General features: G+C 44.8%; 1 long non-coding RNA gene across 1 annotated transcript in view; it reads right to left on the minus strand.

The window, feature by feature from the left end:
* Positions 1-1,422, minus strand: part of LOC112550173 — a 61,440-nt gene extending 60,018 nt beyond the window's left edge. Inside the window, exon 1 of the long non-coding RNA XR_003093847.1 lies at positions 1,329-1,422. This is a non-coding gene — a long non-coding RNA (uncharacterized LOC112550173). The remainder of the gene's footprint in view (positions 1-1,328) is intronic.
* Positions 1,423-6,518: the final 5,096 nt, after the last annotated feature.

A 6,518-nucleotide genomic window follows, 5' to 3' on the forward strand; every position in this document is an offset into this window, starting at 1 on the left:
GGCCCCAGGGCGATCTAGCAGGGGGACCGGGGAAGCAGCCCCATTGGGCTGCCTCCTGCCCCTGGTGCAATCAAGCGCGGGGGACGGGAAAGCAGTCCAGTGGGGCTACCTCCCACCCCTGATGTGATGAAGCGCAGGGGTCGGGGAAGCAGCCCTCCTGGGCTGCCTCCCACCCCTGGCACAATGAAGCATGGGGGTTGGGGAAGCAGCCCCACTGGGCTGCCTCCTGCCCCCCGCATGATCTAGCATGAGGCACTGGGAAACAGTCCCACTGGGCTGCCTCCTGCCCCTGATGCGATCAAGCACGGGGGATGGGAAAGAAGCCCAGTGGGGCTGCCTCCCACCCCTGACACGATGAAGCACGGGGGTCGGGAAAGCAGCCCCACTGGGCTGCCTCCCAGTGTGATCTAGCATGGGGGATGGGGAAGCAGCCCAGTGGGGCTGCCTCCCATCCCCAGCACGATCAAGTGTGGGGGAGTTAGGGAAGCAGCCCAGCTGGGCTGCTTCCCACCCTGGTGCAATCTAGCGCGGGGCACCAGGAAGCAGCCCCCTGCTGGAGCTTGCGCTGGTGATGGGAAATCAGGCCAGCTAGACTAGATTCCCATCCCCAGCCTATGGTCGAAACGTTTTGACTTGCAAAATGTTTTGATCAGCCTCGTTGTGTTTCAAGGCTATTTCAACAGCCTTTGTTTCATTCTGATTTTCCCGTCTTGACCTCAAAATTGGTCAAAACTGTGTCAGAACGAAATGGCCGGAGAAATTTCCTCAGCCCTAGTTAATACCTTAATGCGCTGGCTTCAGCCAGCCTGACCTTATCTGTTAGCTCAGGAGGCGATTTGTTTTGGCCCATTTGCCCAGATGGATTCCCATCAAGGAGTCTTTCCTTTAGGCCAGGAGAAGAAAAATAAAGGGCCTGTTTATATATTATATATATGTCTGCAAGTCAACTTTGCAGAATTCACTGGAAGGCAATTAGGCCAAAAGGCTTTAAGAATTAGAAACCATTGGAACAGTAAGTGAGAGATTTCTACTAAGCCATTAGGTTCAGAAATATCATGCTCAAGAGGAGGAAAAAATTTCAGTATAATAGAGTTTCAGCATCTTATGTAAAATATGCAGCTCCTTCTTGATTTCCTTTTTCCTGTCTGACAAAAGCCATTAAAAGTGTGTCATTCCTCCTATTTCAGAAATACCTGGAAGTCAGTCAGGATCAACACTGAGACTGCAGGGATTTCATTGAGCTTGGATTATTTGTTTGAAATTAATCTGCCATTCACCTGAAAAACTTCACACCAACAATCTAGAAAAGAAGGGAGCATGCCGTTTACCTGAGCTAATGATGAATCTAAACCAGCCCTGACAAAGTGGAAGGCAAGCCATCGATATCTTATTGAACTGATATTAAGAGAAAGAAGCATGACTCTCAGGGTTAAAAGCATAGAACAACCTTCATTGTATTCAGATGTATTTGAATGCATGGAATTCTTTACACACACTATTCAAAATAAGTTCTGCCAAAACAAAGCCAGCAAACTCACGTTAAATTCAAACTCAGCAGGGGAGCATGTGTATGTGATGGAGGGGGGAAGAATTAAAATAAGAAAACCAATTTCACTGTTATGCTTCCAAAGGGGGAAGACAATAATGACTTTTAAATGGTCTTCAGAGGTTTTAAACATACTTTGACAATGCGTATTTCTGTGCCTCAAATATATTTATGTCTGTTGATTTGTTCTATTTAAATAAAACATACAGGACGGAAGTATAATTGTCCACTGACTCCCATTCTTTCAGTGCTGGTGACTATAGCAATTACCAACAGCAACCAAAGGAAGCACAATTTGAAATACAATGTGTTTCTCTTCTCAGACTGAATTTTAATATCTTATCCTCAGTATTTCTTTACTGGATTTTTGTTTCAATAAATCAGTAAGGCAACGAAACTGTGGTTCAACAATGCCGCTTGCCATCAATCACCCTACTGGTATAAGAAGAATGAAGGTGGTTTTATGATACCTTTGTAAATTTTATAAATCATTATGTTTTCTGCACACCCCACACCCTTATTTTTCTGCCAGTCTACAGGAGTTCAGAGACCTTTGGGGTTGTCTGCTGTAGGACTGTGCATTGTTGGAGAAGTGAGCTTCAGTCTTCGCATGTTGGTTTGCGGTACTAACACCTGTCAATTGTGTATTTGTATATTCAGTGTGAAGAGATGCAATTATTAGAAAATAAAACTTTGGAGACACAACTGTGAAGGGGTGTATCGAATAAACTGACCAATATGAAATAACTAGGTGTAGGAATGATATGCTATGGTTTCTTTCACTTGTGCAAGAAGGTTTCATGCAAGTCGTGAGCACCACCAGTGGATCGGCTTGGGATTTGGGCATGTCACTTCAGTTCAGGAGAAAGAAATTCCCATCCCCAAATTCCATGCGTGAACAAGACTCATGGTTTACAGTTAAAAAAAGAAAGAAAAAAAGGCAATCAAAAGATATATTGGCCTTTAAATATAAAAGCAGCTTTAGAGTAGCTCTGGAATATGTTATATAATTAAGTCTAATTATATGCAACTTAGAAGGCATCAAAGATGGTCCAGCATCTTCAGGCTTGAAAGTCTCCAACTGAGTCAAAGCCATGTTTTTGTGAACTAGTCTATTATAAAAAAGCCCTCCTTCCTGCTTTCATACTTACAATTTATCTGATCAAATAATTGCCTTCTTTTCAGGGGCTTATGATTAGTATTAGGATCCACCTCCAGTGTCATTTGTCAGTACTTTTCTAATGTAAGGGCAAAAGGAGACTTAATTAAAGAAGACAATAATGAGTAATCAAGCTGCAAAGAAAGACTGTTTGAAAGCAGGGAGATCAAAAAACAGACTCACTGTGATCATTATTGTGATCCATCATCACAGCTGCGGAACAGTTTGCTTAAAAGAATATAGGCATATCTTGAGTTAAAAATTAGAAATTAGGGCCTTCTCCAACATCCATTGCAGTCACTGGGAAATCAATGGCCTTCAGATTATCCTTTTGGTGGCAGTCAGACATGAAGAGAGCAATATAAAGATAGTTCCTGGTTTGAACCAGGGGTGGGGGAAACCTGAAGGAGTCTGGCTAACCCAAATATGTCCAAATCCAAGCTGTGTGGATAGAGTGTTTGGGTCCATCTTTCCAGATGTGAGTGAGAAAGGCCTAGTGCCCGACATCCTAGGTTTAAACAATGTCAGTACAGATAACAGCAATTCAAGGCTCTCTTATTAGATTCTTCCAGCCAATATGCCTCCAGCCCCCTGCTACTTGGAGAAATGTTTGGGCTCAATGGTTCTCCAGCCTCTCAGCTACCAAGATGCAAGCGGTTACAATGATGGCAGGAGGGAAGGGGTCATTTGGCCTGTGGTTGTCCAGATGGGTCTAGAAATTTGGCAGCCAGGGAGTGATGGCAGGATCCCACCTGCAGTGTTAATTAGCAGTGTTCATTGTTGGGGCTCTGGGAGAGATGGCAAGTAATGCTACTTCTGCTGTCCTTCAGCCAAAGTTGCAGATCCTTGGAGTGCTGTGCATGTCGGATGATGTGGCCTTAAGTGCCAAATTGTGAGAGTCTGCGGGGTCCAGCCATGATTGGATTAAGCATGCAGAGCCAGGCTGGCATTTGATCTGCGGCTGGATCCAGCTGGATGCTCTGTGGCTGGAGTACGGTCGGGCTGGCATGCACGGTCACACCAGCGCACCAACCCTATATGCCAATCCTGCGCTGGATCAGGTCCATGGACTAGCCCCATGCCACTGCCCTTAGGTCCAGATAGGTTGAACACCACTGCTATAAACTGTTCAATAGCCCTTGGGTGGTAACCCTTGTAGCCCCTGCTAGCTCTGAACCAGACCAGAACATCCTTAGCCCCTTAAAGCTGTAACATGTAGTAACAGTTCCTTCAATCTAAGGCACAAGGTGGATCTCGGCAAACCCCACAGACTGCTTGCACACGCTTTCCTTTACTCCCACAAAACGTGAAGGATTTGATATGGTTAAAAGGAGCTGAATAGTGTCTCCCAAAGGAGCTGGACTTCCTCAGGTACTGCTATGAACTGGTGAGACCTTAGTGAAAATCCATTTTAGTGGCTCAGATTTTGTGAAGATGAGTTCATACTCAAATATACAAATCTATTCGCTCTCTTCCTCAGAATAAAAAGGTCTTTGAGGCACCAGCCTATAAAGTTTGATTCAATATCATTAACTTTACATTTGTAGAGAAATCAATTAAAGATGCCTGGATGGCAGTCTTCATCGTTGCCAGGAATTAAACAAAAGACCTTTAGAGCAACGAGCATGAGGTGCTCTGGCTTGAGCTAAAGAAGAGTTAGCTGGGGCTGGAACAGACTAATTTCCTGCATTGATCAGGTGGAGGGAGATCTAACACACTCATTTCCGGGTTACTCCTGCAGATCTCAGGTGTCGCTACCGAAGCCTTTCCTTCTACATTAGTTCATATCTAGCTTAGGTCAACAAAACTGCGTTTGCCCAATATCCATTGTAAGACCTAGTTGAAATAAAACAATGGTCTGCCTGTTTCCTAGCACAGACTAATCCCCTGGGAAACGTTTTGTGTACATATCAGTAGCTGCGATAGAAAGGTGCCAACCGATGTTAGTCAAGGATATGTAGTATAATTAACGTGCAATGCAAATGGCTTCTGTTTGCTCAGGTTGTAACAACTCCACAAAATTAAAAAGCTGATGCATGCAAATACAATGACTTTTGTCTGTACTGTACCTTCAAATCTCTATGTGCCATTTTCTGAGGCACCACTGATGTGGCAGGTGATGGAGTAGACACGCTGCGCACTTTCCCTGAAACATCTAGAGAAACTTTTCTGCTGGGGAAATCTATCCAGGGCCGTTCACAGGAGCCAACTGAACTAGAGCATCATAAATAACACACATTTGTCTAAGAGACGAAGAACGCAAATAAATGATTAATGCTTCTCTCCGTGTTTACAGAATGCAGCTAACTCAGACCAAATCCCCCAATCAGCAGGAGAAAGGTTGTTGTAGTCGAGGAGTAGGAACATGAATGCATCACACCATGGTAACACAGCCCTCAGGCAGAAAACCAGGAGGCCAGAGATGCACATCTGGACTGGGCTAGCACTTTATTTGTCACAGAAAAGCTTTGATTAAGATGCTTTGTTACTCAGAGGGGCTGCCCTGAATGGAAGGGGAGCAACAGAAGAGACCCTCTCCAACTTTGTGTCTGCTCTTTGTCTCATGTTTTAGGTTTAGCTCCTTCGATCTCTCCCTCCCTCTCATTTCCTATCCTGATCCCTCACCTCACCAGCTGTTAACAACCCACCTGGGTCTCAGCACACCAGACTTCAGAAGAGATCATGGATTGGAAACTCAGCCTGATTCTGATTTTCCCCATTAGCTCAGTGTCTTTCACAATACGGGGATGGTCTACAAGGCTCTGAAATCACCCTCCTCTCACCCCTTACACTGAAGTTTCAAGTTGATTCACTGCGCTGCTGCTGTTTAGTGTTGCTGTCCCTTGCGAAGCATCTTCCAGTTCCACTCCAATGCTAGGTGGAGCGATTCTGTTTTTTGCCTAATTTATAGCAACCTCAGGAGGTATCATTAAAATGTATAAAGCATTTGCGATGCTCACATGAAATAGAGGGTGAAAGAAATTCTCCACCAAAATAAATAAGTAAATAAGCCTTTGCAAGATCTGAAGGGTGTATGCGAGTTGGGGTTGAAGGCACGACCCCTTGTCCCTCCTTAGCTTCCTTATAATGACACAACTCCTAAGAGGAATTGGACAACAATGATTGGATTGCTACATTGCACTAGCATTGCACGCAAAGGATGGGGAGTTTCCAGCCAAGGAGACTGAGAAACATCACTTACCCTTATAAAAAAGAACATTAGAGGTGGGCAGAAAACACTTTTCAGGTTTAATCTACAAAGTAGAAAGAAATCGGAGGGAAAGAAAATGTGCGTGCTTGTGCCCATTTCTGCTCTTCTGCACTGGAAGGGAGAGAAGTAGTCATCCAGAGTGTAGATCTGACTAATGGGAAGTGATTTAATGGCATATGGCAATATTCAGTGAGTGACCCGAGGCAGACTCTGAGCACGGAAGCACGGCAGAGCTGCACCATCAGAGCTCCCTTCTATTTCTCATAGGAAGGACTGCAAACGTGTGAGGCTTATCTTCCCACAACAGGGAGCAAATCCCCTGCCATGCGACTAAAATACAGCTCCTAGCCCTAAATGTGGAGTCCAGGGTATAAAGCAGCTGCTGGTGAGAAACTAACTTACAGCTATTTTCTTTTTTTTTTTCTTGATAGTTTTAAGTCAGTCTGGGAAGGCCAGTAGATGCCAAAGCAAGACTCTCAGAGACAGTTTTCTGCAGCCATTCCCAACTGAGGCTCACGTGGCTTGAGCTGATGCTCTGCTTCAAAGGACCCATGGATTAGGCACTTCCTCTTCTCAGCCAGGCAGCGGCTGGCTGCTTTGCT

The sequence above is a fragment of the Alligator sinensis genome, unplaced genomic scaffold (genome assembly GCF_000455745.1).
Source record: "Alligator sinensis unplaced genomic scaffold, ASM45574v1 scaffold559_2, whole genome shotgun sequence".
Classification (NCBI taxonomy): Eukaryota; Metazoa; Chordata; order Crocodylia; family Alligatoridae; genus Alligator; species Alligator sinensis.